The 15,764-nt window shown below is 41.8% G+C and overlaps 1 protein-coding gene across 11 annotated transcripts in view; it reads right to left on the reverse strand.

Annotated features, from left to right (window-relative positions):
- Nucleotides 1-11,321: 11,321 nt before the first annotated feature.
- LOC306915667 (calcium/calmodulin-dependent protein kinase type II subunit gamma) overlaps nt 11,322-15,764 on the reverse strand; it is an 86,838-nt gene continuing 82,395 nt past the window's right edge. For all 11 annotated transcript variants that reach the window (XM_079493160.1, XM_079493157.1, XM_079493158.1 and 8 more), the window contains one exon: nt 11,322-14,872. The gene's annotated coding sequence lies outside the window, so the exon portion shown is untranslated. The remainder of the gene's footprint in view (nt 14,873-15,764) is intronic.

The following is a 15,764-nucleotide window of genomic DNA, read 5'->3' on the forward strand; positions in this document are numbered from 1 at the left end:
GGAAATGCATTGGGGCGGCCATGACACTACACAACATTCATCCAACAAGCATACAGCAATGCAGTAAAGGTCTGAGTGAGGCCTTAGGCTGAGCTCACACCTTTAATGCAATTCTCGTGCTCGTTGGATCAATGCTGTGTAGTATCATGGCCGCCCAATGCATTTCCAATGGAGGTCACATGGTTTGACACAACATAGGGGGAGGGGTCTGTTGTATGGCTTTCAGCTGTGTTTCGACTGCGCCCCTCCCCCTCACACAACACAATGTTGTGTCAAACCATGTGACCTCCATTGGAAATGCATTGGGCGGCCATGATACTACACAGCATTGATCCAACGAGCACGAGAATTGCATTAAAGGTGTGAGCTCAGCCTTAGGCCTCACTCAGACCTTTACTGCATGTTGTGTGTTGTGTAGTGTCATGGCCGTGTAGTGTCATGGCCGCCCCAATGCATTTCCAATGGAAGTCACATGGTTTGTAGTCCACATTTTGGACTACAAGCTGTTGTATGGCTTTCGGCTGTGTTTCGACTGCGCCCCTCCCCCTCATACAACACAAATGTTGTGTCAAACCATGTGACTCCCATTGGAAATGCATTGGGGCGGCCATGACACTACACGGCCATGACACTACACAACACACAACATGCAGTAAAGGTCTGAGTGAGGCCTTAGACAGAAGGATTTGAAAACTGCGAGAGGCAACAGTCTGGCAACGCAAGACTACTACTAACCTGAAGTTAGTCTCTGATGCAGTGGTGTAAAGTAACTAAGTACATTTACTCAAGTAATGTACTTAAGTAACATTGAGGTACTTTTACTTTACTGGAGTATTTCTAATACTTTTACTTCTACTCCACTACATCTTGGATTCAAATATTGCACATTTACTCCACTACATTTATTTGAAAATTTTAGTTACTATTTACTTTATAGATTTTGATTATTATTACAAAACATACATTAAACACTTCATTTCGGCCATTTGATAATAGCTGATCTACAAGCTCACAATGCATCGCAATGCGAAGCATTGTGAGCTTGTAGATTAGCTATTTTCAGCTATGGTACTTTAAGTAGCCTACATTTGGATGTCAATACCTTTGTACTTTTACTCAAGTACATTTTGAATTCCGGACATGAGTATTTCTATATTTCAGTATTGATACTTTTACTTATGTAATCGGAAAAAAAAGTTGAGTAGGCCTACTTTTACTACGACTGCATAGTTTTTAACTTGAACTGGAAAACAAACATGCAAGCTCATGAAGCATACATCCTGACATGTGAGCTGAGGTTTCTTATCAAATTTCTTATCATTTTGTAAAGTTTTTAATATTAAAGAATTGTACAAGTTACTGTTGTGACTAGGTGTCACCAGACTCATACTTCTAAATTATTTTATTCTGTGTGTTTCCAAGTAGAAAATGGTTTATAGTGTGCATGTCTTTCTCCACCAGAGGGCGTTGAAAACGCCAGAACAAACTGAAATACTACCAGATGCCACAACATAAAGAGGATATTTCACTTTCAAACATGTTTGTGGTCATACTCATTCAGTGCCACCTGGTGAACCAGTTTTGGCCCTCGTTGCCACCGAAGCCCATTATAATAAAAAGAAAGAAAATGAAATTCTGCATGTCGTCACCTGCACACCAGATTAGAACAATTTTCAAAATATATATTTAATAAGGTGTCCTGTGGCACTGAGTGAGTTTTAAACGTCTCCTCAGGCTTTTGTGTTTAACCCCAGACAGTTTTTAAGTTGCTTGATTTAGCAAAATAAAATCTCACGACTGAAAAGTCCTAATGTGCGATTTGTGAAACGGTGTTGATAGGAGCCCCCCACACTAGTGAAACAGTGTGATAGGAGCCCCCCCACACTAGTGAAACAGTGTGATAGGAGCCTCCCACTCCCACAGACACTATTGAAACAGTGTGATAGGAGCCTCCCACTCCCACAGACACTAGTGAAACAGTGTGATAGGAGCCCCCCACACTAGTGATACAGTGTGATAGGAGCCTCCCACGCTAGTGTCGTTTCCTAAACAATTAACACAATATGTAAAATGATATTTTAGTAATATTTTTCCTGCTGTTCTACATACTGTGAAACAGCTGGTGAAGAAATCACAGATTGAGTCTTTGCTTTTATGAAATATAATATCCGAGACCATTAGGGTTTTATGGAAAATGTTACTGAACATATTGCTAGTTTGACCACTTCAAAATAGCCTATTTTCGCTGCACAACATGCTTGTTGTTGTGCTGGTTTCTATTGCACAATATACTTTCATAGAAGAAATGCTGAGCTTCTATGGAATCCAACTGACTGAAATAAATCAGTCATGGCGACTGAGAACTTTAATTCATGTAACTTCAGACTCAGACACGTTTAACTGACAAACGCCCTTGGTTCTGATGACTATAATAGTGGCCTTCTAATGCGTGAGGGGGGCCTGCTCTTTCAATTACTCTTTTAACCCATTTTGACCTGAGATCAGATTCTAAAAATGTCTTCTACATCCTGACAGTTTTCTGAAAAAGCTATGTTTCTGTGTCAGTCGTTCTTCGATCTTTCAAAAATAGCAGACCTACAAGCTCGTAGCGCGCCACTCGGTGGCGCGCTATGAGCTTGTAGATCTGCTATTTTTCAATAGCTAAAGCATAACATAATGCCCGCGCAAAATGGGTTCATTTCGAATGTGTTTGTAGGAAGGGGGTGTGTCTGATAAATATCAAATATCAAAATAGTGAATGTCTGAGGTGAAACACAAAAGCCAAACAAACATGTTTGAAAGTTAAATATCCAGTGGTGTAACTTAAAGTAATGAAGGTAGCCTACATTTACTCAAGACATTTGAGGATTTATTTTACTTTAGGCTACTTGAGCATTTCCAATTTTGAATACTTTTACTTCTACTCCACTACATCTCAGAGACAAATGTTCTACTTTTACTTCACTACAATTATTTGAAAACTTTAGTTACATTTCGGCCATTTGAAAATAGACAATCTACAAGCTCACAATAGGCCTACGTTGAGATGTGACGCATTGTGAGCTTGTAGATTGGCTATTTTCAAACGATTCCAAAAAATTGAGAACTTGTGAAATGGGACATTCTGCACAATAACTACTTTCTACTGTTGGTACTTTTTTAAGTACATTTTGATAACGATACTTTTGTACTTTTGTGCAGTATTGGTACTTTTACTTAAGTAACACATTTGAGTATTTTTCCACCACTGCTACTGAGCAACATCTGACATGCACACTGGGTAGTGGGTACTCTTTGACACTTTAGGCTGAGCTCACACCTTTAATGCAATTCTCGTGCTCGTTGGATGCTTGTTGTGTTGTGTCATGGCCGCCCAATGCATTTCCAATGGAGGTCACATGGTTTGACCCAACATTGTGTTGTGTGAGGGGGAGGGGCGCACGACTGCGCCCCTCCCCCTCACACAACACAATGTTGGGTCAAACCATGTGACCTCCATTGGAAATGCATTGGGCCGCTGGGCGGCCATGACACAACACCCAACGAGCACAGAGAATTGCATTAACCGTGTGAGTGCACCCCAAGGCTGCGTACACACCTAAAGAACAAATGTTCGGTCCGTGTGCGATGCCTGATTGCTATTTGATTGCTGCTCCAATTCATTTTCAATGGGAGTCACGTCGTTTGATCGGACAAACCTGTCCGATGTGGGGGCGGAGGGCACAACAAACACATCGGACACCTTGTAGTCAAAACAGCCAACGAACAGGGTGGGACTTCAGATCGGACAGAAGGGTGGTTTTTCACCGCCAACTAATAGGAGAGAACTTCCGTTCTTGACAGCACTGGGTGGGGTTTAGGCTGTAGTCTTCTGAGTTACGTGACACAGACTATTATATCGCTTGTTTGTATGTCTTCTTTTGGCTACGGCCGTGCGTAACTTGGAGAGTCCAAGTTGCGCACGGCTGTCTCCAGTGAGTGAAGTGAGTCCAGTTCTATTCTATATACAGAAATACAGGACGATAGCCAAAATAGCCGTCGGGCCTGTGAGGCTGCATTAATAATTAGTTCTAAAAGCATGTCTTTTTTTACGGGGATCACTATTTTAATAGTAGACGCATATATGTCTATGAGTAGCCTAGAGTAGAAATGTAATGGCAGCGTACGAGGTTCACATGCGCAAATATAACAGATGTACAAGTTATCGACACGAATGGTACTTACGGTATGGTACACGATGTAAGCTTGTAGATCTGTTTATTTTAAGCATGCGCCACCGCCACCACGCAAAGTTATGACGCGCGCACAAGTGGGGGGAGAGACCCGATATATTTTATAGCTCTATGGGAGAGACGCAGACAGAGAAATATTTAAAATCATCCTGTCTCGCTCTAGCGCACGGCCGCACGCATAAAGAGCCAATGGAGCAAATGTTAAATAAGCTACACAGGTGGTCCTAAATGATTAATTGATTACATCACTATAGCAAAAGACGTGATATAGATCAACTCAACTGCAGCAGAGCTGTTCTGACTTGAAGCTTAACTGACCAGCACGGCTTCAAGTTTAAACCATAAGATGACATGGAAATGCCCGTCGATTTGATGCGCAGAAATAACATAGGCCTATATCGAATCAGGTTAAGGTGCACACATGGAAGAAAAGTCATTTTTATCGGGATTCGGGGATACTTTGTTGTAGGCTATATACGTCTCCGGTGAATTGTATGCACCAGCAGCAAGCACATTATTGTTCAAACACCTGCTCCTCTGTTCATCTGTTGTCTTATTTGGCTAATAAAATAATTATTAAGAATTAATGCAATTTCAAGTTGTTGCTGCAATCATGATTCATGTTGCTGTTCTCTTCTCTCTGTGTGACTGAAGGTTGCGCCCAAAAATTGTAGACAGTGATTTCCCGCACCCCCTCATGTTATTTTTCCCTCCGTCGCAAAATGACCTCTTTTCTTTTTTTCACTATTTGGTTCGCTTAACATGTCCACGTGTCATTTGTTTACATATTTGGTACGCTTTACAAAGTCCAGTGTGAACACCAAACGGACCAAAATCAAAAGTGAACTTTGAGTGTGAAAAACGGCCTCGACAAAACTACCGCTAGCTGCTGCTGCAGTCAAGAAAACTACACTGAACATATGTGCATCTATTTCCGCCTATCGTAGCACCGCCCAAATCGCGCAAAGCATTGTGGGACATGGAGGCATCAAATCATAAAAATGTAATCAGTGGTCGGTCGGACAGATCAATGTGTCCGAAAGGTGTGTACGAAGCCCAAGTCAGCGGAATGTGTCATACAGTAGTTAGTAGATCAGTGTCATATTCTCAAGACATTCAGTAATTTGGTCTTATGGTCAAAATAGGAACATTATAGGCCTAATGGTGTGTGAAACTGAAATCTAGAATTGGCCACGGATAAGGCCATGTCTAGCCACAGACACATTTGTCCATGTACGGACATAATTGATCTGCCCCTGATGTATATGACGTGTGCATTTGGTTCTATTTGTATACTCTTTTTCGCCTTTACATATTCCTCATAGACACTCAACCCTGTGGGAACAAATGGAAGTACTACGGTGGCATTTTAGGCCCGATTGATTTAACCCATTCAGGCCTGACGTCGAAATTTAAAAAAAAAAGTTTTCTAAATCATGACAATTTTCGGAAAGATTTGAGGCACATTTTAACATTTTTTCAAAAATAGCAGACCTACAAGTTCATAGCGCGCCACTCGGTGGCGCGCTATGAGCTTGTAGATCTGCTATTTTTCAATAGCTAAATTATAACAATGTTTAAAACACCAAAACGGGTTAATGGTTAATGTGGTTAAACGCTAACGTGACATGGATGCGTTCCAGGTCTCAATGGATTAATGCAACCGTTAAAACAATACAGCGATCAAACACAGTTTAGCCGTTTGAAGCATGACATCACGGTTTGGAAATCACGTTTGCATAGCTTTTCCCCCCCCGTCAGGACCTGACAACTTACTTTGTTGTCATCTCATATCTGAACCATCCTCCATCCTCAGCACAGACGTCTGCACTGCAAAGATCGGAAAAGTCATTAAAATGCAGCCAGTGAGGAGCTCTTTTCTGTTATCCGGTGTTTCTCAAAGTGGGGTCCAGTGACCCCGCAGGGGTCCTTGGGGGGGAGAGTTACCAGCTAAATTATTGATGGGAACCAAATGGACCTACAGTATGACGGTCATTTGGTTTCTATCAATAATTTAGCTGGGGATTTGTAGTGTGTACCAAAATGTTGGTACAGAAAGTACATCAGGGGGTACGTAAGAGTATTTTGTTTGCACATTATTTGTGAATATTGACATCATATAACTGGACTCACTGAAATATGAATAGCCACGGTTTAAAAATAAATCTGCCCTGGAGTCACTGATATAACCGAAACTCTTTCACTCAATTTCTTATTGCAACTGAAGGTCGCAGATAACTATGAAACCTTGCGTTTTTGTCACGTCACTCACATCACGTCACTCAATCTGTCACTGACAATCGTCACTCACAATATTGTGGCCAGGTCTCGTGACATCATCAGGGATGATATTAAAATTCCCATACATGGGGAAAGCCCCCATATATTGTGCCCAGGTCTCGTGACATCACTACGACATCATCATTATCCCCATACATGGGGAAAGCCCCCATATATTGTGCCTAGGTCTCGTGACATCACTATGACATAATCAGGGATATTAAGCCCATATACGGGAATGTCCCCATATATATTATATGGTCACGCAATTTCACGTCTAGTCACGTCTCCAAGAGACGCTATATATGGCCATGAACCCTGGCCATGAACTCTTGTCCATACCTGTTGCAATTAAGCCCATATATGGAGATACCTGATGTCATCAATATTAGTATATGGATATATTTAAACTTTAAACATTTAAACTCTAGAAGACGGGCCTGCCCCAAAGTTATTTGTGCAGCCACGCCTGGCAGCTGGCGAAAACTAGAGTTCTCAACAGGCCCGAAAATTAAGGCCCGGCCCTACCTGGGCCCTCATCAAACCCTGTACACTCAAGACACTGCCCCCGCTGCCACCCTTAGATCTCCATATGGAGCTGACCTGTTCTGACATTCCAGCACCCTGTACACTCAAGACACGCTCCATATATGACCTCGCTTCTCGCCCTCAGGCGTCTTACTGGTTTATATACCTATATATTCTTCATATAGGTGGGTTATCATTCATTCATAGAAACATTATGCTAGCTATGGCTATCATTCATTCATGGTATCATTATGCTAGCTCTGTAGCTCAGTGGTTCTCAACCAGTGGTCCGGGCGTTCCAGGTGGTTCTCAGCTAAATGATAGTGTTGGTAACCAAATGGACCCTAATAGATCTTTAACTCTTGAGTGTAAAATGTGTTTAGTGTTTTATTTTATGGTCTCAAGAGTTAAATTATTGTTAAACATCTGCATTACTTAATTTACAAGAAGTCTACACAGTTAAGATCATGTATAAGAATTATTTTGATCAACGTTTGCCTGTTATCTCTCCTAATGGTACCAAACATCAGTACAGAATGGAATTGTGGCTAAATCTCATCAAATGGTGGTCCGTAGCTCAAATGCCTTATAAATGATGATGAAATCAAAAAAGATTGATATGAAAAGGGTTGAAAACCACTGCTAGCTTATGGTTTTCTTCTTGCAGTTTTCTAGGCAAATTGTTGCGCTTGGGTTAAAGTACTTGGAATCAGAAATCAGGGAAAAGGGGATACTGGCGTCTAGGGTTGCAGTGTTGTAAAATAGCCAAGTACGTTTACTTGAGTACTGTACTTTAATACAATTTTGAGGTACTTACTTTACTGGAGTATTTCCATTTTTCAATACTTGATACTTCTACTCCACAATACGTCTCAGGGGCAAATATTGTGCTTTTTACTCCACTACGTTCGAAAACATTGGCTAGTTTACTTTGTAGAATTATTACAGAACAGATTAACCACTTAAACCATATATTTATGCTTAGGCTATTTTTGATCTACAAACTCACAACGCCTTGCGAGGAATCGTGAGTTTGTAGATCAGCTACTTATTTATTTTACCTCAATATTATTTGACAATTTAGCCAATGTTTGACCAGTTTTATAGTATAGTTTGTTGATTACTTGAAGCAGTAGTGTTCTAGGGTCAGCGTTCTCTCCGGGTGGCAGCCAGTGACAGAGGGACGTCCAGGGATTAGAGGAGGATAACGAGAGACTGTGACAGTTTCCAAGTCCTCATGTCTTTGAGGGAAAAGAAGCGTGAGTTGGACGTTAACCTGCCGTTGGAAGTCTGCCTCATTAATCACATGGAGCAAAAAGGAACCTGAGGGACCTGTCCTACATCTCAGGGACACACACACACACACACACACACACACACACACACACACACACACACACACACACACACACACACACACACACACACACACACACACACACACACACACACACACACACACACACACACACACACACACACACACACACACACACACACACACACACACACACACACACACACACACACACACACACACACACACACACACACACACACCTTAAAATAAACCTATAAATCATGAATAAGCCCACGATACCTTTGTTAAATAAGTTTGGAGCATTATTCACCACTCCACTGTGCTTTAATGAGTCTTAACATGAGAGCGCTGACTGAGAGCAGCCGTGGGTGAAGTACTAAAAATGTTTGACTGGTCAGTAGGAGATCCCAGAATAATGCTGCATTCACAGAACTCTTCCTAATTCCGGGCCCCTTCCCTACTTCCTCCACAGGTGCTATACCGATGATACTAATTAAGGCCTCCATTTAGTGTAGTGGTTCTCAAACCTTTTAATTTAATCCAAGGACCCCCATAACTCTGACAGTGTACAAATGTTAATGTACATGCTATTTGTACATGCTCACTGCTGTAGCAGTGTTTCTATTGACCCAGCATGCACAATATCAGCACCCTGACTGTTTGGCCAGAATGGAACAGAGCCTTCATTAGTGTCATCGGTAACACCTGTGAAGGAAGTAGGTAAGGGGGCCGGAAGTAGGGAGTTATTCTGTGTGCATAGAGCCTATAGTGTCTCCTATCGGAGACTTGGCGGGTCATCAAATTATTGGCTAAGGAATGTGACAAAAAACAAAAACATCTCCATGAATTCAAGGGTACATGGGGTGTGTGATGGATAGAAAATAAGTAATTATTTAGGTGAACTACTCCTTTAAGTAAAAGTAGCAATAGTACATAGACATGACTTGAGTAAAAGTACAAAAGCATTGGAATGAAAATGTACTTAAAGTCTCCCCCCCCCCTTCCCCAAAAGGTTTCAAAATGTGTCTGAATCTTTTGAAAATAGCCAACCTACAAGCTCACATAGACGTGTTGGGAGCTTGTAGAATGGCTAATATTCGAATTCCAATAGCTTAACGGTAAGTATGAAATAGGATTCAATTGGTTAATGTATGTTTTGTCATAAAATAATCTACATAATTCAAAATAACTAGTAACAGTTTTCAATTATTTGTAGTGGAATAAAAAGCACAAATCTAGCCTCTGAGATGTAGTGGAGTAGAAAGTATTGAAAAATGGACATAAGCCTACTCAGTACAGTAAGTATAGTCCTTGAGTAAATTGTCTGTCGGGAGGAATCCTCATTATGTACAAAACTGATAGTGTACTTTACAGGATAAAAAGGCAAAAGCACGATTTACAAGCTCAAAACATGTCGCTTGACGCCACATTTCGAAGCTACTTTTGATGCTCTTGTGTGACACAGTAGTATGCCGTTAATTTACACACACAAAAAACACACGCACACAGAAAAAGCTAAACTACGGAGATAAGAGGTTACTGCCCGACAGCAAACGAGAAGTACTCTGTTCCTTTCCAGCACTGTTTGAGAGAACAGGAGCTGTTGACTCCCATATGTATGTTTGCAGCCATGTAACTATGTAACCTAGGCTGTGTACATAATCAAGACTGAATCATGTGAATTATGTGATGATAGGCAGGTCTGTTTAGGACCAACCAGCCTGTCGGAGGGTACAGTAGCGATGTGTGGCATTCAGCGTGCTAGCTTGGCAGCAGGGATATAAACAAGGTATAAGCTTTGTGTTAAACAGTGTTAATGGAGCGGGACGAACGATCCGCTCATCTTATTTACGACTTAAACCCTTTATACTTCTTTGATAGGGGTTCCCCCGCCCCCTAAGAGATCCCTAATTTTTCCAATCTACACCAGCTAAAAATTGTGAAGAATATTGTGAAAATAGCAGATCTACAAGCTCACACAAGGCGCTGTGAGCTGTGTAGATCAGCTATTTTCAAAATATTTGTGTGTGTGTGTGTGTATGTATGTATGTATGTATGTATGTATGTATATATATATATATATATATATATATATATTCTTTTGTATATCATTTGAAAATCTGGACAATGTTTGACCAGTTTTTATAGTAGTTTGTTGATTACTTTTGATGCAGTAATGGTCATTTCTCTCATTTTTATTAAAAAGGTCTTAAAAGTTCTGAAATTGTCACTTTACTATCATCTGGTGACCCCTCAAAAATCCCCCACTGGGAGTCCCGACCCACAGGCCACAGGTGGAGAACCACTGCTGTACAGAGTCTCTTTGCTGAAAATAGCCGATCTACAAGGACGAGCTTTGTAGATGTGCGATTTCCGCCGAATGTTCGCTTAATGTGACCTGCACAGAATAGGTTTGATGCAGTTGAGGTCAAAGCTTGGGTCGTGACTGCCCAGCTGACGAGATAAAACAACGCGTATCGTCGTATTAAACAAGTTTACAATCTGCTCAGATTTTGGGTCCGGTAGCCGCTTCCTTCTCGAGAAAGAAATCAGGGAAAGTAAAATAAATGAAATTTGGCTTTGAAACGGATACTGGTGGCTTATCACATAGGTAAAATATTTGAGTGAACAAGGGACGTTGCAGCGGATGAATAGTCTGCTACGCCATAAATGGGGGAAAAACTAGCTTGATTTATTAGTAAAGTTCTGGCAAACCGGTAGGTCCGCCGGGGGAGAGGACGCGGTAGGCCTTCCAAAAGACTTAGCTACCTTTCAAACAAGATCATTATCAGACAAAGAAACAAAACGGTTGCCTGACAACTGTTTTGTTTGAAACACGACTGGAATGATGACTATGAAGTAGGCCTCGTTTCACACAGAGAGGCACAGCGGACGGAGGCGGTGGAAAAAGAAGTGTGTGATGTATAAAAGAAAAACACAATCAGCCTTGAGAGACAAAACAGTGCTGAAATAGTATTTTTATTAAATACTTTCAAGATCCAAGTTCGAAGAATAACAAAGCTATGATGAAGACCAACTAACACTCAGACAAACACTTGATAGTCGTCAATTCATGGTTTGTATTTCATTGTACATCATGATCATGCAAAAAACTCCAGCATCCTTGTGAAGGCTGGGGGAGAAAGCGCAGCCCAAATAGTATATCATTACTAGGGATGGGACGATGATAGTTATAGTTCGTGATAAGAAACCGCTCACAATAATCCTACCGCAGAGATTTAAATTTATAGTGAAATTGTCATACGTCATATAGGATGAATTAGCTTTTGTTGAGCTGCAAATTCAGCATATATACCACTTAAACCCTCTATGCTAGATAAAACGTCACCAAAAATAGCAGATCTACAAGCTCACAACGCGTTGCAATGCAACTTGTAGATCTGCTATTTTTGGCAAATGCTTATCGCAGAACAGGGATGCTGGGTATTCAAGTGGTTAACAAACGTGCCATTTTAAGTTTTAAGCATATTTTGATCATCGCGATAATATCGTCAAATCTTGACACGTAACTCTCACATCGTCCCATCCCTAATCATTACAACGCAGGGAAAATGCTAACATCGACGGCCTCAATGCCAAGCTACGGCTCCTGTATCCTTTTTTTAAAATTAAGGTTTTTTCTTTTCTTTTTTTTTGCGAGTTTCTTTTTTTTGTCTTTGCTTTTTAAATTGTTCATGTCACCTATTCAACATTCTGGATGGAGGAAGGTCTCATTTCAAAGATGCAAATATGGTTATATATTATATAAACACTATCCCCATCCTTATTTAGGTAGGTACATGGTAGAAATGCTTAACTGAAACATGCATATAACTAGGGTCTCCCGCTCTGGCTTCTGCGGTGTAAGGTCTCACAACGTGCCAACTGTCTCTCTCTCCCTCTCTCTCCGTCTTTTTTTTTTCTTTTTCTTTTGGAACTACTCTTTTTAACTGAGCAGGCCACGCATTTTAAAGAAACACTGAGGGTTTGATTATGTCAATAAATAATTAATAGCCCTAATCAATCATCCGGATCATTCAGAATTATGCATTGTTCGTCTTTTATCTCCATCTTGTTTCCCCCCCGTTTTGAGTGTGCGTGCGTACGTGCGTGTGTGTGTGTGTGTGTGTGTGTGTGTGTGTGTTCGAGAACTGGGGGGGGGGGGGGGGGAGAAGAGTGCAGAACTCTAGCTTGGCTGAGCAGTAAAAAATTACCAAACGGCAAACGACAGTTATAACAGCAAGAGCGACAACAAAACTCGAAAACCAAGTTAACACCGGAAGGAATAGAGCGCAAAACGAGAGAGTTACAAACAAACAAAGCCTTTTTTTTTTTTGCTTAGCTTTTTTTTCCAAGGATAAGGGCAGGGGGAAGGCGATCATCATCGAACGTACGTACGTAGGGAGATATACTGCAGGGCCAGGTAACAACTGGACGGACGCACGAATGGAGACAGTCAAGTAGCACAGCGGGAGGGGGGGGGGGGGGGGGGTAACGCCATGGTCACACAAAGGCAATGGTTGCAGATATGTCACAAAGCCTAACACATAAACAACAGGCGTGATATGTTATATCTACCGCAATGGAGAGGGGGGAGGGGGGAGGGGGAGGGAGGGAGGTGAGGACGACTCGCATGCGTTTTTGCGAGGTCAGGAGTGACTGAGGGGTGTTTGTGTTTGGGGTGTGTCTGTGGTGGACGACACAGGCGGTGATGATGAAGATCTTTCTCTCTTTTTTTCCTTTTCTTTTAATTCAAACCTGTCTTATTATTTATTTTTTTCTCCATTCATTCACTTCTCAGGCTGAAAACAGTCGTGTGTCCGTGACATTGGTACTGTGTGTGTGTGTGTGTGTGTGTGTAACAGGAAGAGCAGTAACAGTTTCTTAAATTATGCAGTGTTCAAAAATGTCCAAGATCTATAAAATATGTATTTTTTCTCTTTTCTTTTTTTAACGCTCTTGGGCCCAAACCAAAATCTTAAGGTCATCATAAACAACAACAGGCTATCGTGGATGTGTGTGTGTGTGTGGGGGGGGGGGGGAGGTGGGGGGGTAAGGTCATAAGGTCATGGGGGTTTATGAGGTGGGGTTCCCACGACCGGGTGCACAGGATGAGTCTCTTGATGCATGTACATATATTACACCTTTCTACATAACCCTGTACATACACTGTATGTACACAGGCATTATAAACAAACCGCCAGGCCTTTAAGAGCAGAAAGCTATGGGGAAGAGGTAAGGGTGGGGGGGTGGGGTGGGGTGGGAGGGGTTAAGAAGAAGGCGGGAGTAAAGAGAGAAAGAGCGGGAAAAAGAAAGAAAGAAAGAGAGGGAGAAAGAAGGGCCAAAGCAAAGGGAGAGATGGCGGGAAAACATGCAAAACGCAGACACCTTTCCCGGAAACTGTCTCTCTCTCTCCATACACTGCATACAGACATACCTAAAAACATTGTACGGCGCAGCAGCATCGCAGCTTTGTACTTATGCACAATAAAACTCAGTTCGCGATAAAAAGTAGCCTCAGACACAAGGTTTTTTTTTAGTCAAGACAGCAACGTCTCAGCTTATTCACAGGAACGCAATATGGGACAGGACCCTAAAAAAACAAACAAACAAAATAAATCGATCTGGAACGCGAAACCCCGCGACCTCCTTCGCTTCTCTCGGGAAAAACGAAAACGTTAACGAAAACGCGACACACACATGACCACATAAAAAGCCTAAAGTTCTACACTTTGGTGCTCCATGTTTTTTTCTTTTTTTTTCTTTCTTTATATCAAGTTTTTGCTCACGTGGTCAAGTTCTCTCATTCCCATTGAACTGACGTGATTTTTCCCTTTCCACCCTCCCCCTCCGATTCTAGACGTTCGCTTTTTTGCGGGGGAGGAGAGAGGTTTCCCTATTATCATTTATACATCAACTTTCCGGGATTATCCAGCGTCATGCTTTCTGCCCGGAGGACCCCCATGATGCCAAAAAAACAAAACAAAAAACAAAGTCCAATACCTCAGCCGCTACTCCCTCCTCTGTTCATACTCCAACATACGTAGTAAATATAAATGCTTAGTTGGGTTCTGGTGGTGTTTTTTTCTTGTACATCTAGTCATAATTTACACAGGATATTCAGAAACTCATAAACCGTCACAAGTTCAACTGTTAAAGCCTCTCCCCACCCCCGGGTCGTCTCACCTTGCGCGGGGCAGAAAAAAAAGATGGCTGCCAGGGGGGGAGGGTCAGAGGGCAAAGACGCAGCCCTCCTTTATTTTGGGGCGCCAGATGCATGCATCATCCCATGGGGGCGGGTTGCCTTTGTGTTGGGGCCGTGTGGCGGCCCCCAGCAGGTCAAAGGAGGGACGGGATTGGTTGGTGTCGTGGAGAGGGATGCGATTCTCGCCCGGCCGGGCTCCTTATGGCATTGAGCCAATCCACGCAGAGGACGTGCCCCTTTAAACACGCTCGCCGAAAAAACTGCCCCCCAAAACACACGCTCCAGTGGACTGGAGGCTCAGGACCACTGTGGGATGGGGTGGAAGTGGGATGGGGTGGGGGGGTGAGGTGAAGAGGGGGAGATATTTGGTCATTATTAGCATGGTTAGCAGCCGAGAAAACTTTTGTTCTGAAAAGCGGTGTAAGTGCTATTACTTGTTGTATAGTTAAATCTCTACAGTTTAACTTTATTCAAAATAGTAAAGATTGCTAGGGAGTGTTTGTTCGGTACAAGGGTCTCTCCAGCTCTTTAGTAAATGTTTCAAGGTCAGGATAGCAGTTTTATCCAGTGATGTTGAATGTAGTGGATCCTTGGACCTACATGTGGTCATTCAAATGGGTCCCCAATAAGAGTCTCTCTCTCTCATATTCTTGTCTCTTGAAATGAGATCACACCACCTAAATCGAATTCAAATAAAAATACCAGGCTATAGCCTATAGAGCATTGTGTTGATCTAATCAGTCCAATCAGGAAAAGAGACCAACACAAAGATAATACATCAGCTATGGTGTCCAGTTCGCTATTTTTGTTTTGTTTCATCACTTCCAATTTCACTTGTTTCAAGTTGTTTGTTAAGAATCCTGAATTGTATAAGTAACTCCCAATGATCACTATCAAAATGTAGAGCCATTTAAGACTTATTTCTTAAAGAAATATCACTTACACCACCTTTAATACACGTATATATTGTCTAAAATAAAATAGATGCTCTGAAGTTCGTTTGGTTAGTGATAACTGGCAGACAAACTCAGCCACAGTGAAAAGGTACAAGCATTTTGAGTGGGTTTGTAAATCACATCCTCATTATTATTATTATTATTAACCCCCATCCAGTTCATTTGAGCCTGTTTATATATAATATATATATATATAGTCGCTGTCAGGTGAAGATCTTGTATGTCCAAAACCGTTCCTTTTT

The sequence above is a fragment of the Electrona antarctica genome (genome assembly GCF_951216825.1).
Source record: "Electrona antarctica genome assembly, chromosome: 22".
Classification (NCBI taxonomy): Eukaryota; Metazoa; Chordata; class Actinopteri; order Myctophiformes; family Myctophidae; genus Electrona; species Electrona antarctica.